Below are 19,230 nucleotides of genomic sequence, written 5' to 3'. Positions count from 1 at the left end.
TGATTCTTGGCCCCGTCAGGTGAACACTCTTGGCTCGGCCTTTAAACAATTTTAACAAATAAGCGGCATCACTCTTAACACTCCCCCTTTCCTTCCTTTCTCTCGTGGCATTGCGGCTCACTTGTTTCGTATCGAGCATTTTATGTTTCATTGCTGTAATTATGAGTGATTGAATTAGTCATTGTCACTGAAGACGTAATGCCTCGTCTTTGCTTCTCTTTTACATTTTGTTTCTTTTACTCTGTTATATACTCCTTTTTTTTTTTAATAATTCATCCACACGCACACACACGTTACCGAGAAAAAAAAAAACATGCGAATATAAAATATTTGCACTGGTGATTTTTTCTCTATGTTCCTGTTGCCATTTGTCTGTACTCATGTTATCAGCGAAACATTTTACTTATATACATATTTCCTTTTGCATATGTTGTTTTCGTTGTGCTGGTGGTGGGTTTTTTTTTTATGTCTTTATTCGGTAAATGATTGTTATTGCAAATATTATCTTTGGAATAGTAATATAACTTGACTTGCTTTATCATGAAGATCTGCTAATTGCAAACTTAGCTAATGGTGTGTTCAAAAACAGAAAAAAAGGATGATAAATGAGAAAACGTCCACGACACCACAAAACAAATTCAACATGATAGATTTCAAGGCAGATGCTGAGAAAGAAATTCAAAGAAAACTTTTGAATCTACTGAATAAAGAATGGCAAACTTGTACATTTCAATCCAGCAAATCTTGACTACATTTGTTTTATTTTATGATTGCAGCAAATAAGTCCTAATTTGTTCACCTTCAGGTCTGTGGCTACAGGACACAGGGCACAGAAGAGGAAAAGAAACCCGCATTACAACTGCCAGCACGCGTTGCTACACAGACCACCTTTGATCAGGTAAGTGTCTGCTTGCATGTTTCCCCTGTGCTGTTATACCTTTTAATCGGCAGGTGCTTTGGAATAATACAAGTGAGGAGGCGTCGGTGCACACTACGCCTGTCGTACCGAGATCCCCTCATATAGGCATATGGCAACACCTTGTCTTTCTGCTCCACCACCGTTGCATCATCCAAACAGACCATCATCACAAACACCACCACCACCATCAACACCACAACTAATGCGTGCACCAGTGCCTCACCACCAGCACCATACCATATACATTACTTGGAGGGCGCCACACCCTTTTTACCCCTCATCACCAAGTACAGCCACACCTTTCATTACCCCTCATCAACAAGCACAGCCATACCCATCAATGATGAGTATGGTGCTTGGTGATGAGGGGGCAGTGAAGGGTGTGGCTCTGCTTGGTGATGAGGGGAGTAATGAAAGGTGTGGCTGTGCTTGTTGATGAGGGGGGCAATGAAGGGTGTGGCTGTGCTTGGTGATGATCACCAAAGGTGTGGCTGTTCATTGCCCTCATCACCAAGCACAACCACCCTTCATGACTCCCCATGAAGGCCACACCTGTCATTGCCCCTCACCAAGCACAGCCACACCCTTCATTGCCCCTCATCACCAAGCAGAGCCACACCCTTCATTACTCCCCTCATCACCAAGCACAGCCACACCCTTCACTGCCCCTCATCACCAAGCACAGCCACCCCGTTCATAGCGCCTCATCACCAAGCACAGCCACACCCTTCATTACCCTCATCACCAAGCACAGCCACACCTTCATTGCCCCTCATCACCAAGCACACACCCTTCATTCACCTCATCACCAAGCACAACCACATCCTTCATTACTCCCCTCATCACCAAGCACAGCCACACCTTTCATTGCCCCTCATCACCAAGCACAGCCACACCCTTCATTGCCCCTCATCACCAAGCACAACCACCCCCTTCATTGCTCTCTTATCACCAAGCACAGCCACACCCTTCATTGCCCCTCATCACCAAGCAGAGCTTCTTCCTTCATTACCCCTCATCACCAAGCACAGCAACATCCTTCATTACTCCCCTCATCACCAAGCACAGCCACACCCTTCATTGCCCATCATCACCAAGAAGAGCCACACCCTTCATTGCCCCTCATCACCAAGCACAGCCACACCCTTCATTGCCCCTCATCACCAAGCACAGCCACACCCTTCATTACTCCCCTCATCACCAAGCACAACCACACCTTTCATTGCCCCTCATCACCAAGCACAGCCACACCCTTCATTGCCTCTCATCACCAAGCAGAGCCACACCCTTCATTACTCTCCTCATCACCAAGTACAGCCACACCCTTCACTGCCCCATCATCACCAAACACAGCCACACCCTTCATTGCCCCTCATCACCAAGCACAGCCACACCCTTCATTGCCCCTCATCACCAAGCACAGCCACACTCTTCATTGCCCTTCATCACCAAGCACAGCCACACCCTTCATTGCTCCCTCATCACCAAGCACAGCCACATCCTCCATTGCCCCCTCATCACCAAGCACAGCCACACCCTTCATTGCTCCCTCATCACCAAGCACAGCCACACCCTTCATTGCACCCTCATCACCAAGCACAGCCACACCCTTCATTGCACCCTCATCACCAAGCACAGCCATACCCTTCATTACCCCTAATCACCAAGCAGAGCCACACCCTTCATTACTTCCCTCATCACCAAGCAGAGCCACACCCTTCATTACTTCCCTCATTACCAAGCAGAGCCACACCCTTCATTACTTCCCTCATCACCAAGCAGAGCCACACCCGCGCCACATATTCCTCGCCTCGCCACACCTCTCCTCCATTCCTCTCCTTCCCTGCAGTGTTGCCCTTCACCCTCACGGTACCTTTTGCACGGCGCTGCTTTTCTGGGTTTCTCCCGTGATGGCGGGGAGGGAGTAAGGATAGGAAAGGAGGGTGGAGGTGATTATTACGTTGCAGTATTTGGCGGGAAACAGTGATTAGGAAACAGTGATTAAGAAACTGATTTTATCGAGAGACGATCTTGTGTATCAGGGAAGGCAACCACAAACAAAGATAGGGGGAGGGAGAAAGGGAGGAAAGGGTGATGGGAGAGGAGGGAGAGATTGCTGTGTAACGGAAGAGTAATACAAAATAGAAATGGCTCTTGTCGCTCCTCCCGAGCTGGACAGAGGCGAGGAGATATTGAGGTACATGAAGCAGGGTGGGGGAGGGAGGGGGAGTGTGAACAAAGGAAGACGCAAGGAGTGAGAACAGTGGTCAGAGTGAGGGAGAATAAGGCAGTGTGTAGGGAGGGAGAGGACGAGGGTGATGGACGGTACAGGGAAAGGCGAGTGAGTGAGTAGGGTGAAGAGGGAGAAGGGATGAAGGACGGGACCACTGTGGGAGGATGGAAGAGGAAGTTGGTGAGAGTGAAGGAGGAATGTGATGATGGTTAATGAAGTGACGTTTTGACAGGAGAGGGGGTGACAAGAACGAAGAGACGCTACGATAAGCATGCAGATAGAGGATTAGGGAAAATGAAGATGGAAAGAGAGGGAGTGGGCACTGGGCAGGGTGACAGGGGTGAATGAGAGGAAAGGAAGAAGTGGCAAGGGTGAGGGCAGATATGAGGGTAAGGGTAGTTGTCTGTCTGTCCTCCCCCTCCCCTCTCCTGCCACACCTGAGTTACTACGTTGTCAGCATCTGTGTCATCCTCATCAACGGCATTGCAGGTTAGCACGGAAGAGGGAATAATGTTTATGGAGTGCTGGCAGGAAAAAAAAAAATTTCGCTAGTGAGAGTATGAGAGGAAATTTGCAATTTAATGGAATGCGGTAATGGATGCTTGTTATCGTCCCCCCTAATCCACATCCTCCCCCTCTTTTTGAGTTTATCTTTGGCATCATATCCCTTCAATATTTTCAAATCCTACCGCCTCTCATCCATTTTATATATCACCATCGTCTTCCGGTAGTATCTAAGGCTATGGTAATGAAGGCCTGATTATGCATGGGGCAGATGAGTAACGTTTGAAGTACATCGGTGTTGTTAGGAAGCTTTTAAAGACTGTAGAGCGTCTTCTGTTTGTCTTCTTCAGGCTGCAGACATGAAGGTTTTTATAGACACGCCGTTTTAAGTTCATACCACAAGCTGACCTCAGATTAGTCATATATATGCACCTACTTTACGACACTCTAGAATTGACACAGGCAGTGCCTGCTCTTCCAGTAATGTGCCCAAAACACTCAACCGCCGCCACTAAATGAGGTCTTAATATAGTATACTACGTAATATAATTGAATAGTAGATTTCATACATTACTTAGGCTTGTTCATGACTGGGGTGAAACTGCTCCGCCTTGGTATATCAATCAGATTTTTTCGCGAGTCTTCTGCAGCGTATCCGGCAAAAAAAAAAAAAAAAAAACTGTGTCGCAGTGCCGCGACCTTGGCAAGGATCGCGGCTGTGTGAGTGACTCAGCCGATACTGTCCTGCCAATACCCAGAATCCCAGCCACTAACCACAGGCCTTTTTTTTTTTTTTTTAAAGGAAGATTGAAGTGTGGATCTCACACACTTACGCGAGCGAGCGCGCACGCACGCACGCACGCACGCACGCACGCACGCACGCACGCACGCACGCACACACACACACACACACACACACACACACACACACACACCAATGATTCCTCCATCTGTTTCAGTTCCACCCTTCCATTCCTTCGCAGTGTCAAGTTTCTCATAAATGACAACATTCAAACGTAAACCTTTATCCATTATTTTTTTCGATAAACTTATCTCGCTGACCAATACCAAATAAGAAATACTTGACAGCCCTCCCCTAATACGCTCTCTCTCTCTCTCTCTCTCTCTCTCTCTCCCAAACTTCTATTATCTCCTCTTTGGAAAGCTATATATAGTTTTCTCAGCGTGTTTTCTCTATTTTAAGTTTATTTTCACTTTCAACAGCAAGTACATTCATCCGTGCAGTGAGTTTACGCGGAAAAAAAATAAAGAGGGAAAAATTTGAGTGTGATTGCCTTTGTTTGTTCTGCACCTGGAGATACAAGCCTCATGAAGGTGTTTGTGGAAGGAAGGCGGCAGGGAAAGGTGGAGGAAGAAGGGTGGAGGAAAGAGTGAAGTATGCACTTTATTCGTCGTTGGTGGTGCGAGTGAACGTTTGAAAATCTACCAACATAAATGTGGACACGATATCGAATGTTAATGATTTTTACTTCTCTTTTCCATTTCCCGTTCCTTTTTTCTATATCAGTCTACATACTTCACACCCTCCCCCTCAGCTTTAGAATCGTCCTCTTACTCTACCTTTGGGTCCGTATCTACACAAGCATATTTTCATCACATTTTCTATTTTCGTTCCCAACAAGGGAATGTATTTAGTTTCTACGTATGTATGGGAAGTTATTTTTTATCTGAATAAAAAATTAGAATGTACTGTAAGGTTATTTGAAATGGAGCAGGAGGAAGGACAAGATCATCATGAGGAGGAGAGTTAGGACTAGGGTGGTGATTAGGATAAGGAGGCAAAGGAAATGGATAGGAGTGAGTAAAGAAGAGGAAAATTTGTTCCTCTGTCAATCTTTTCGCTACTTTTCAATGACCAAATTGTTTGGCTTCCACTGAAGCGATCTTGTTTGTAATAACACCCCCTGAGCTTTAACACCCAGCGTGTGGTGAGAACAGTAATTATTTATATATATATATATATATATATATATATATATATATATATATATATATATATATATATATATATATATATATATATATATATATATATATATAAGGAATTTTAAGAGTATAATAGTTCCTCTATTCCTTCAGTGGTCGTCACTTTTTTTCCAGGAATGCGCTTCGCTTTGTTGTTTGGGAGCAGCATTCCACTTCGTTATTGTATATCGTATACACTTTAGCGGCTTTACATTCGAGTTAAAAAATAATGCATCGAGGTTGATAAACTCCTTCCCTGCTATGGATTCCGTTCTTTCCGTCGCCTCGAATCTTTGAGGGGATCGGCGGACCCTTCTACGGCTGGCATGTTGTGTTGAACTCTTGCCTCGTTTTTGTTTCCAGGAGAAGGAAGCAAGAGTGTTTTCCTGAACAAGTCCCTCGACTGTTGCGCGTTGAAAGGCTCTCTGTTGGCGGTAAAGTTTTGCAGAAAATAACGAAGACTGGGCGATCCCTTTGTGGGAGGAAATGTACCCTTGCTTCCCTCTCTTAATTTTACGGCGGTGATCGCTGAGCCGGCTGAGTTCGGCGATGGGTTACTCGGTGATCTCTTTTATGAAACGCGAATATTCCACCAAGCGGGTAGTGGAGGGCCGCGGTGTTTGTGCGGCACCGACCACTGGTGCGGGTTTTTGAAGTGTGGGTCGGGCAGTTGATGCAGATAGCTGAGGGAGGTTATTGAAGTAATGGTTATGTGGTAGTCGCGTTTGGAGACATGATTAACTACTTTATTCGTGGCTGTCAGTAAGGTATGATAAAGTATTAATGAAGGTAATAATTAAAACATAGGAAATATAAATAATGCACTGGTTTAGATAAATTACATTTATTGATTATGATAAATACAGCATCGTGGAGATTAACAAATAGCTGATTCAAACAAATGCGTTTATTCTTTACAAAAGGTTGAAAGTGATGATTTTATAAGGAAATGGAAAAACCCTGAAATGTTAATATAGCATTGGCACTGGTTCTATATATATATATATATATATATATATATATATATATATATATATATATATATATATATATATATATATATATATATATATATATATATATATATATATAGTAGTAGTAGTAGTAGTAGTAGTACTATCATTATTGGTAATTTAAACACCACTAACTCCACCATCAACACTAACATAACATGTGATCCCAATTTCATTAAAGAAATTCATATACAACCAATGATACCGTATATCATGATAGTGGTCATAATCCTGAAGATAATGGTATAGATGAAAAGCAGGAGGAGTGCAAGAGCAAAAGGACGAGAAAGTGAGGTCAAATTAGACCAAACGCGATGAGAGAGAACTAGGCGAGTATGAGAACCACTACCCTTGAACCGACTTATTTATCTTCATGTAGGGGAAGATTATATTAGGAAAGGCGTGTGCACTAATGAATTTAATGGGCAATCCTCGCTTGGGTACCGGTAAGCCCGACTGTGCGTTGTAGGGGCCCATAATTACGTAAATAAATATATACACTTTATATTTACAATAAAGGCAGCAGCACAAGGAAAAAATAAATTAGAAAAGCCCGCTAATCACTGTTCCTAAAAGCCAGTATAGATGAGTGGCTCAAAGAGAGAGCGAAAAGTGGGCGATGTCTGGATTATCTCATCTTCCTTGAGGTCATGTCTAAGCAGCAGGAAATACAGATGGAGGAAGGCTGTTCCAGAGTTTACCAGTGAAAGGAAAGAATGAAGATGTTGGTTAACTCTTGCAAAGGGATTTGAACAGTATAGGGATGAGCTGGTCGAGCGCAGCGGGGCCGCGGAAGTGGGGTGAGGCATGCAGTTAGCAAGCTCAGAAGAGCAGTCAGCATGAAAATATAGATAGAAGATAGAAAGAGAGGCAACATAGCAGCGGAAATTATGAGGTAGAAGACTGTAGGTAAGAGGAGGGGATTTGATGAGACGAAGAGTCTTAGACTCCACTCTGTCTAGGAGAGAGAGCTGTGTGTGTGGAGCCTCCCCTACCCCCCCATCACCCCCCAACCACATACATTGATTCAAAAGCTTTAGAAAGACAGGAAAGTAAAGCTAAAGGGCGGTAGTTTGAGGGATTGGAACGGTCACCCTTCTTAGGTACAGGCTGTATGAAGGCGTACTTCCAACAGGCAGAGACGAAAGAGTTTAACCAGGCAGGGTGTCAGCACGGAGGCACAGTTTTTAATTAAGAACGATAGGAGGCACTCCATCAGGTCCATAAGCCTTCTGAGAGTTGAGGCCAGAGAGGGTATAGAAAACATCGTTATTAAGAATCTTAATAACAGGCATAAAGGAGTCAGATGGGGAAGAGTAGGAGGAATATGCCCAGAATCGTCCAGAGTGGAGTTGTTACAGAAAGTTTGAGCGAAGAGCTCAGCGTTAAAGATAGATGAGACGGCGGTGCTGCCGTCAGGGAATAAGGGGAAGAGGGAAAGAAGAATATATTAAGTTAGAGGATATATTTTTGGCTAATTGCCGGAAGTCTCTGAAGTAATTAGGGAAAGCAAGGTTTTGACATTTGCTATGAATGAGGTTTTTTTTTTTCACAACAAAGGAGACAGCTTAAGGGCACCAAAAAAAGGAAACAATAATAAAAAAGCTCGCTACTCGCTGCTCCCTAAAAAAGAATCAAAAGAGGTGGCCGAAAGAAAGGTCAATTTCGGGAGGAGAAGTGTCCTGATACCCTCTTCTTGAAAGAGTTCAAGTCGTAGGCAGGAGGAAATGCAGATGAAGGAAGATTGTTCCAGAGTTTACCAGCGTGAGGGATGAAAGAGTGAAGATGCTGGTTAACTCTTGCATAAGGGGTTTGGACAGTATAGGGATGAGCATGACTAGAAACTCGCGTGCAGCGGGGCTGGGGAGCCTCTCTTATCTTGCAGTTAGCAAGTTCAGAAGAACAGTCAGCGTAGAAATATCGATAGAAGATAGAAAGAGAGGCAACATCGCGATGGAATTTAAGAGGTAGAAGACTATCAGTAAGAGGAAGAGAGCTGATGAGACGAAGAGCCTTAGACTCCACTCTGTCCAAGAGAGCTGTGTGAGTGAGGCCCCCCCACACATGAGATGTATACTCCATACGAGGGCGGACAAGGCCCCTGTATATGGATAGCAACTGTGCGGGGGAGAAGAACTGGCGAAGACGATACAGAACGCCCAACCTCGAGAAAGCTGATTTAATGAGAGAGGAGATGTGAAGTTTCCAGTTAAGATTTTGAGATAAGGATAGACCGAGGATATTTAGTGTTGAAGAAGGTGACAGCTAAGTATTGTCGAAGAATAGGGCATAGGTGTTTGGAAGATTGTGTCGAGTTGATAGGTGGAAAAATTGAGTTTTTGAGGCATTGAAGGACGCAAGGTTCCTTCTACCCCAATCGGAAATGATAACAAGGTCTGAGCTATGTCCTGCAGCCTCATTCTGGAGTCATGTACTACCTGTTGGGATGGTCTTCTGTTGAAAGAAGTTCAATAACGCAGAGTGGAGTCGTCGGCGTATGAGGGGACAGGATTGTTTGTTATGGAAAGAAGATCATTGATGAATAACAGGATTAGAGTGGTTGATAGGACAGAGTCCTGTAAAACACCACTGTTGATAGGTTTAGGGGAAGAACAGTGACCGTCTACCACCGCAGAGATAGAACGGCCGGAAAGGAAACTGGAGCTAAAGGAACAGAAAGAGGGATAGAATCCGAAAGAGGGCAGTTTAGAAAGCAAAGACTTGTGCCAGACTATATCGAAGGCTTTCGATATGTCTAGCGCAATTGAGAAAGTTTCACCGAAGCGGCTAAAAGAGGATGACCAAGAGTCAGTTAAGAGAGCAAGAAGATCGCCAGTAGAACGCCCCTTGCGGAACCCATACTGGCGACCAGATAGAAGGTTAGAAGTGGAACGGTGCTTTTGAATCTTCCGGTTAAGGACTGATTCAAAAGCTTTAGATAGACAGGAAAGTAAAGCTATAGGGCGGTAGTTTGAGGGATTGGAACGGTCACCCTTCTTAGGCACAGGCTGTACAAAGGCATACTTCCAGCAAGAAGGAAAGGTAGATGTTTACAGGCAGAGACGAAAGAGTTTGACCAGGCAGGGTGTCAGCACGGAAGCACAGTTTTTAAGGACAATAGGAGGCACTCCATCAGGTCCATAAACTTTCTGAGAGTTGAGGCCAGAGAGGGCATATAAAACATCATTATGAAGAATCTTAATAACAGGCATAAAGGAGTCAGAGAGGAGATGAGTAGTAGAAATATGCCCAGAATCGTCCAGGGTGGAGTTCATACAGAAAGTTTGAGCGAAGAGTACAGCTTTAGAGATAGATGAGACGGCAGTATTCCCGTCAAGGTTAAGGAGAGGAGGGCTAGGTGCCTGAAGTCACGGGAAGAATTAGAAAAAGCAAGGTGTTGACATTTTCTGTTGATGAAAGAGGTTTTGGTAAGTTGGAGAATATATTTGGCACGATTCCGGGCTGAAATGTAAAGATCATAGTTAGTAGGGGTGCGAAGGCTCAGGAACCTTTTGTGAGCTGCTTCTCTATCTTTAATAGCACGAGAACAAATATGATTAAACTAAGGCTTTTTAGCATGAGGAGTAGAGAAAGAACGTGGAATGTATGCCTCCATTCCAGAGATAATCACCTCTGTGATGCGCTGGGCACACACAAAGGGGTCTCTATCCTGGAAGCAGTAATCATTCCACGGGAAATCGGAAAAGTACATCCTCAGGTCGTCCCACCGAGCTAAAGCAAAATGGCAGAAGCATCGCCTCTTCGGTGAGTCCAGAGGATGTACGCGAGTGATAGGACAGGATACAGAAATAAGGTTGTGATCGGACGAGGCCAACGGAGAGAACAGTTTGACAGAGTAAGTAAAAAGGTTAGAGGTAAGGAAGAGGTCTAGTATGTTGGGCCTGTCTCCAAGACGTTCGGGAATACGTGTAGGGTGCTGAACAAACTGCTCTAGAACCTAGATCGTTGAAGAGAGCAAAGTTGTAGGCTTGTTCACCAGGCTGGTCAGTGAAAGAGAATGAAAGTCAAAGCTGGTGATGAACTTTGAAATCTCCTAAGATGGAGATTTCAGCGAAGGGAGAGTGGATCAAGATGTGCTCCACTTTAGAGTTCAAATAGTCAGAGAATTTTACATAGTTAGTAGAGTTAGGTAAGAGATAAACATCACAGATGTATTTATTAATAAAATGACAATGAAGTCTTAGCCAGATGGTGGAAAATTCTGAAGAGTCAAGGTTGTGGGCACGAGATCAAGTGATGTCGTTGCTCACGTAGACGCAACATCCAGCCTTGGATTGAAATTTAGGATAGAGATAGTAGGAGGAAACAAAGTAGAGATTACTGTTATTAGCCTCAGAAACCTGTGTTTCGGTGAGGAAGAGAAGGTGAGGTTTCGAGCAGGAGGGATGGTGCTCCACAGAATGAAAATTAGAACAAAGACCGCGAATGTTGCAGAAATTGATAAGAAAGAGGTTCGAGGAATTATCAAGACACCTTTCAAGTCGGCAGCAAGGAGGGGAGTCCTCACTGGGGGAGTTTGTAGTCTCCCCCCCTCCAGGCGAAGACTTCGAGGCAATGCTATGGTGTGCCATTTTGAATTCCAAATTTTGGGAAAAGATGTGTATGTTGTGTGAATGTAGTGTGGTGTGGAAAGAGAGAGGATCTGTTCTTAGAGAGCATGCTGAACTACTCTTTAGTGTTGATGAGACAATAGGGAAACGGATAGTGAGGACATGGGAAGGGTCTTTGGAGGGCTTCAACACCCTCCTGGCTTCCCATATATACCTCACCGGGAGTGGCTTACGCCCGTTTCGGTTGGTGTCTTCCTACCTACTCCACCGATAAGATAAGATAAGATTTTCAGTTCAAATTTTGAGTAAAGGATTGACCGATGATTTTTATTGTATAAGAAGGTGATAGCCGAGTGTTATCGAAGAATAGAGGATATTATTTGTAAGATTGTTTCGAGTTGCCAGGTGGAGAAACTGAGTTTTTGAGGTATTGAAGGACACGAAGTTCCTTTTGCACCATTCGGAAATTATAGCAAGGTTAAGCGTTCTGCAACCTTCAGTCTAGAAATCTTGTACTTCCTGTTGGGAGAGTCTTCTGTTGAAAGAAGTTGAATAATGCAAAGTAGAGTCATCGGCGAACTAGTGGATAAGACAGTCTGTTTTGGAAAGAAGATAATTTATGAGCAACAGAAAGAGAGTTGGATATATGACAGAGCACTGCGGGACACAACTGTTGATAGGTTGATGTGAAGAACAGTGAGCGTTTACCACAGAAGAGAAAGAACGGCCAGAAAGGAAACTGGAGATAAAGGTACAGAGAAAGGGATGAAATCCGTAGGACTGTAGATTAGAAAGCCAAGATTTGTGCCTGACTTTGTCAAAAGCTTTCACGTTGTTTAAGGCAACAGCAAAATATTCACCGAAACAGATCAGAGAGGATGACCAGGAGTCAATTAGGAAGGCAAGATCACCAGTAGAGCGCCCCTTACGGAGTCCAGACTGGCGATCATATATAAGGTCAGAAGTATATAAATCCCTATGAATTTTTAAGTTAAGAATTAATTCAAAAGCTTTAGAAAGAAAACGTAAAGCAATAGGACGGTAGTTTGAGGGATTGGAACGTCACCTCTCTTGGTCACAGGCTGTATGTAGGCTTACTTCCAGCAGGAAGGAAAGGTAGATGTTGAAAGACAGAGACGAAAGAGTTTGACCAGGCAGGTTGTTAGCACGGAAGCACATTTTTCAGGACAATAGGAGGCACTCCATCGGGTCCATAAACCTTCCGAGAATTGAAGCCAGAGAGGGCATAGAAAACACTGAACGAATAAACGAAACGTACATAATAGGGAACAGGAGGAGGGGGAGGAGAGGGATGGGAGGAGGAGGAGGAGGAGGAGGAGGAGATAAAAGGAGTTAAAGAAAAGGAAATAGGTCTGACCAAGGTACACAACGAGTCATCCCGTTAATTAGAGAGAGAGAGAGAGAAAGAGAGAGAGAGAGAGAGAGAGAGAGAGAGAGAGAGAGAGAGAGAGAGAGAGAGAGAGAGAGAGAGAGAGAGAGAGAGAGAGAGAGAGAGAGAATTTGAAAGGGAGAGGGCAAGCATTTATAGGAAGGAAGGATTGAAATGATCACGGAAGGGGTGGTGGTAGTTAAGCCGTTCCTGCTGAGCCGCTGAAATGTACAAGGAAACGGGAGGGAAGGGAAGGAAAGGAAGGGAAAAGAAGAGAAGGGAAGGGAAGGGAAGGGAGATACACAGCAGTACAAGGGTGAAACGTGGCCCTTGTAAGAGACAAGAGGCCATTACTTGTGTTATTCCTCATTTCTTTCTCTTTACTCTCACTCACTTTCTACTCTTGACTTTCAGAGGGGATATGCTTTGACTGTGTGTGTGTGTGGGGGGCGGGGGTCGTAAAACACTAATAACATCAAAAATTATGTAATAATGGTTCTCGTAATCTTAATAGCGACTAAGTAAATAACTCCACTTTGAACCGTGCCGCACCGCTTAAACTTCTCGACCTTCACCACAGCCTCTCTCTTATCAATTATCAAGCTCACTCTTTCTCTTTCTCATTTATTCTTTGTCTTTCGCTCTCTCTGTCTCTCTATCTATCATTTTTTCCCCCTTTTTTGCTTTCTCATTTTGTAATCACTCATTTTCGTATTATATGTAAACTTCCATTCCTTTCCAGTGCCATTCTCCTGTCTCTTTCCTTTTACTTCCCGTCATTACCAATCCAAACCTTATCAACCTTCACCCGCTGTTTCTCTTCCCTCTCTTCTTGATCATCCTCATTCCACTGACGCTCCCATACACTTCAATGATCCACCTCCGAGGTCCTGGACGCCGCAGGGGGCGGTGTCAGGTGTGGGCGCTAGAAGTTCGCCTGGGAGCCGGAGGTTGGTGCCGTAAACTAGTTCAGCCGAGGCGTGGTGCAGGTTTTCCTTCAGGGAGGACCTGATGCCGAGGAGAACCAAGGGGAGAGCCAGGGACCAGTTGTCGCGTTGGGTGGAGGCCATGAGGGAGGACTTCAGCTGCCCATGGAAGCGCTCGACCATGCCGTTAACCTGCGGGTGATAGCTTGATGTTCTGTAGCGGCGGATGCCGAGGAGGGTCATAACTTTGTTCCACACGTTAGCCTCGAACTGGCCGCCTCGGTTTGAGGTGAGGCTGAGAGGGACGCCGAACCTGGAGACCCAAGTAGCGATGAAGGCGTGGGCGACGGCATCCGTAGTGATGTCAGCGATGGGGGCGGCCTCGGGCCAGCGTGTGAAACGATCCACGCAGGTGAGGATGTAGCGGTGGCCTGCGGAGGGTGGCAGGGAACCTACAAGGTCTATGTGGACGTGGTCGAACCTCTCCGTGACGGGCGTGAAGGTGCCGGGTGGAGAGTGAGTGTGTCGCGTCACCTTGGAGGCTTGGCAGTCGGTGCAGGTTTTGGTCCACAGTCTGACGTCTTTGTTAATTCCCTCCCAAATGAAGCGGGACGTCATCAGGCGCTGCGAGGCTCGAATGCCATGATGAGAGAGGTTGTGAAGCTGACGAAAGGCCTGGTAGCGGTGTCGCTGTGGCAGGTAGGGACGGACGGTGGCTGTGGAGACGTCAGCGTAAAGAGTGACCTTGGTGCCTGGGAGTGTGATTTTCTTCACTTTAAGCGCCGGGTTGTCCAGAAGCTTCTCCAGCTCTGCGTCGCCGGACTGATCGGCGGCTATGGCGGCGTAATCAAGTGAAGAGGACGTCACAGAGGTAATGTTGCGGGAGAGGGCGTCAGCTGGAGCGTTGTCTGCACATTTGATGTACCGGATGTCAGTGGTGAACTGCGAGATCCATGTGGGTGTGAGTCCATGTGGCGAAGTTGACGTGGTGTATAAGAGTCTTTGTTCCTCAGGAAGGTAGTAGTGAGGGGCTTTTGGTCGATGAACACGTGGAAACGACGGCCTTCAATGAGGTAGCGGAAACGTCTGACAGCCTTGAAGATGGCGAGAAGTTCCCGGTCGTAAGCGTTGTACTTGGCCTCAGACTTGGAGAGCTTAAAGCCCCTATAAGGGGGAAGAATGCAATCGGCTTCCAGGCGTTGTCGACGAACTGTTGTAGGACAGCACCAGTCCCAGAGTCGGAGGCGTCTGTTGCTATGGAGATCTCCGCGTCACGGGCAGGGAAGGATAGCATGACTGTGTCGCTGAGGGCCTTCTTAGCAGCGAGAAAGGCGACGTCAGCGTCCGGAGTCCAGACGAGAGTGACAGACTGGCCACGCTTGCAGGGCTTCACCATGGTGTAGAAGGGCTGGAGCATGAGAGAGCAGTGTGGGACGAAGCGGTTGTAGAAGTTAACCATACCCAGGAATTCCTTGAGTTGGCGCTGGGTGGACGGCTTCGGGAACTGCTGGATGGCTTCAGTCCTCGAGTTGAGTGGAGCGATGCCCTCTGGAGTAACAGTGTGGCCAAGGAAGGTGAGGGAAGTAACACCGAGCTCAGACTTGTCCACGTTGATCTGTACTCCGTAGTCTTGCAAGCGGGTGATAACTTGGTGAAGGTGCTGTTTGTGAGAGGCTTCATCCGGGCTAGGAAGGAGTAGATCGTCTATGTAGGCGAAGCAGAAGGGTAAGCCGCGGAGAACTTCGTCGATGAAGAGTTGAAAGGTCTGGGCCGCGTTCATGAGTTCAAACGGCATTCAGACGTATTCAAAGAGACCGAAGGGCGTGATGACGGCAGTCTTCGGTATGTCGTCAGGATGGACTGGAATCTGGTGAAAGGCCTTGACGAGGTCTGCTTCTGCAGCACACATTTTCTTAACGTCACTGAGGGGAAGGAGCACGCAGTTTGAGCGGTGACTGCTACAGGCCTCTTGGATTGGTGATAACTGCGCGCGTGACTACTTCTGGCGGTGTTGGTGTACTGTAGATGGTGTTCTTACATTCACGCGTCATTATATATACAAGTGCACGCGCGCGCAAACACACACACACACACACACACACACACACACACACACACACACACACAATGACATATGCGTGTTTATTGTTTTTTTTCACGTATGTATTTGATACTATTGCTTTTATATTCACACACTTCATCACTGTCACGTCTCGCGCAGTCGTAGAAAACCTACACACACACACACACACACACACACACACACACACACACACACACACACTCAAACAAACATATTAACAATCACACGTGTTCCGTCATTAGCCTCACTACCCTCCCTCGTGTGACCGTTATTGTGTGTGTTAAATCAGCGGCGTCACCTGAGACACAGACAAATTACTTCGATCCATCTGTGGGAGCGATGGAATAACACAAGAAACTTATGTAATGGGATGTGAGAGGGTGAGGTGGGGATGGTCGAGGTGGGGCGGGGTGCAGGTGAGTGCGGCGCGGAAGGCTGAAGGACAGGAGACATGGGGGAAGAAGAGGGAGAAGGAGAGGGAAAGAGGGAAAGGGAGAGAGTAAGGTTAGTTATAGCTTAGGGGAATGGAAATTAGGAGAGTGGTAAAAATTTTAAGTTAAAAAGAAATGTGAAATACATAAAATAGAACGGGGCAAGAAGGTAAAAGAAAGTAATAAATAAGAAAAGGAAAGATAAGAGAAAATAAATTTGATAAAGAAAAAAAAGATTAATGACAGGGGGCAGAGACGGGAGATAAGTTGCATAGAGGTGAAGGGAGAGAAAGTGGAGGCAGACGCATTCCTAAGCAAGTATCTAACATGCATAATTTTTGTCTCGTCCACTGTTATTGTCCTCCCTCACGACACTCCAAATTGAGCTTCACTGTGCTCATCCCGGCGGACGGATATTCAAGGTGACTCGCAATTAGCTGCGTTACCTGGCGGCTCTGGGTACTGCGAGTCGGTCGTTGAAGCGATGAACGTTCAATCTGCAGCCATTGTCAAGCTCCTCCTGCTCTCTCTCTCTCATAAGACCATACGAACGTAGGAGTCTGCAAGAGGCCGGTAGGCCTGTATAAGTCAGCTCCTGTGAACCTATAACTTTCTGTGAATCTAATCCCATACAATGTCACCGTCCATGAATTTATCTAATCTATTTTTGAATGTGACAGTTGTATTGGCACTCACCACACGACTGCTCAGCCTGTTCCACACCTCTATCACTCTGTTAGTAGACCAATTTTTACCTATGTCCCTGTGGAATCTGAATTTATCCAGTTTAAACCCATTACTACGTGTCCTACTCGGTTCTCTTACCATCAACACCTTATTAATGTCCCCCTAATTAAAGCCCTTCATCCAATTATAAACCTCTACCAAGTCACCTCGCACCCTTCGCCTTTCTAGAGAATGCAAGTTTAATTGTTTTAGTCTTTCCTCTTTTGGAAAGTTTCTTAACCCCTGAATCATCTTCTCTGTACCGATTCTAAAAATTTGATATCCATCATAGAGTAAGTTGACCAGGGAACCTCTCTCTCTCTCTCTCTCTCTCTCTCCCCTTGTTAATACTTGCCCCTTTAATGACCTCTTATGTCGAGTTTCACAATCGTACCGCTTTTTTTTTTACTCGTGGATGTTCGCTTAATTGTATGTGTATTTACGGACGAGAGAGAGAGAGAGAGAGAGAGAGAGAGAGAGAGAGAGAGAGAGAGAGAGAGAGAGAGAGAGAGAGAGAGAGAGAGAGAGAGAGAGAGAGAGAGAGAGAGAGAGAGAGAGAGAGAGAGAGAGATGGCAGCAGCAATAACAGTATTAGTAGCACTACTGACAAATAAACGACGGAAGTAGCAAATGAAACAACAAAATCAAGGAAAATATTAGTATGAATATGGTTGTTTTTAGCAGCAGTAGTGAGTGACGTTTAGCCTCTTAATATGATGAACGAGGTATCTTACCGTGTACTGTTTCCCGGTTATTGTCAGTCGAAGTGTTACGTGCGGAGGGCGTGCGTGAGGGCGTGTGTTAGGGGCTCAGGGAGGTGGCGGAGGGTGGAGGAGGTGCAGGAGCGAGTGATGGAGCCTACAACATATCACACGGGTCGCGCCGTATCTTCCTCTTCATCCTCTTTTTCCTCCTCCCCCTCTTCCTTCTCCTCCTCTATTTTTGGCTCTTAGGAATAGTTCGATGCTGATAGCTTTTGTCCGGTTTCTTAGAGTGTGTCAGGGTGCGTCGCGTCCATCCTTTGAAACACACCCAACCTGGGAAGCAGTCATCGCGATCTGCTTTATGAATGATTGTTCTTCTCACCCATGGAGGGACGCCTGGAATTCATTATGAGGGAAGGAGGAAACGGTTTATTTTTTTAGACCTTTATATTTTCCTACCGCCACCCGCAGTGCGTCTTCGTGGGGTCTGTCATTTAGCTGCAGGCGGTGCATGTTTGGTGATATACTTTGGCGTCTGTGGCGAGCTCGGTTTATAGAAGGTATTATAGTATTTTTTTAACATTTTTTACTTTAGTGTCTATTGTATTACACGGAAGGTGTTTGTCGTTGGTTTCACGTGTGTTTGTGCGTGTGGGCGGGGGGTACCGTGTTAATATATTTTTAATGCGAGGTTGTGTGGCGTGTTTTTGTTTTGCTTCGGGTCCATGTGGCGTGGCGGTGTTTTTTTGTTTTTGTTTTGTTTGTTTGTTACGTCACTAGGGTCACGTGAGCTGAAAGATGGTGATGGTGTTATTGGTGGTAGTGGTGGTAGTGGTGGTGATGGTGGTGATGGAATGATGATAAAAATGTGAGAGAACGTGTAGTTGTAATGATCGTAGAGGTGATGGTGGTGGTGGTATTGGTGGTAATGGTGGTAGTGGTGGTAGTGGTGGTGATGGAATGATGATAAAAATGTGGAGAACGTGTAGTTGTAATGGTCGTAGAGGTGATGGTGGCGGTTTGTACTTGCCTCAGATGGTAGGTGGTTGCGGTGATAATGGGTTGTAGATTGTCGCCGTTAATGGAGGTAATGGCCCTGGTAGTGGTGGCGTTAACAGTGGTTGTAGTAGGAGGACTGTGTTAGTGATGGTGGTGTTAAAGTGTTGGCGGCAGATGGGACGGCTTGGTGGTGGTGTTCGTGTATTTGTGTCAACAGGGGCAGTGGTGGTGGTGGTGATGTAGGGGGTTGTGGTGGTGGTGGTGACGGTAGTAGTGGTGATCATAGTGGAGGTGGTGGTGGTACACAGTAATGCCCATGTCAGCAGCTCTAGAGGTTGTGGTCGTGGTGGTTTTCTTGTTGTTGCTGATGTCAGTCATTGAAAAAAATGGTTTTAGTAAATGTGAAATTGTCACATCTGCAGGTTTTTTTTTTATCAAGTAGCAAATATAACAAGCTAGTGGTGGTATAGAGGACACTGGTGTAATACGTATACATAATTATCATTATGTACGAAGATGTGTGGCTTTGGTAGTATGGCTCGGTTGGTGGAGCTTGAGTGGTGTGGCTTTTATTTTTTTTCTGTGCTGCCTATAGCGCCAGTAGGCTTACTTGAGGGGCTTCTTGGACGGCTCCAGCCCGTTAGTGTCGCAGACGAATTTTGTTTATAGTGGCTGCCGTGATGTATGACATTTGCTTGGTCCATGCTGCCAACCGGTGCTCCTCTTTAACGAAGTCACTGAAGTT

Source organism: Eriocheir sinensis, unplaced genomic scaffold (genome assembly GCF_024679095.1).
Source record: "Eriocheir sinensis breed Jianghai 21 unplaced genomic scaffold, ASM2467909v1 Scaffold73, whole genome shotgun sequence".
NCBI lineage: Eukaryota > Metazoa > Arthropoda > Malacostraca > Decapoda > Varunidae > Eriocheir > Eriocheir sinensis.
The sequence above is the reverse complement of the archived record's forward strand: the minus strand, read 5'-3'. Positions refer to the sequence as shown.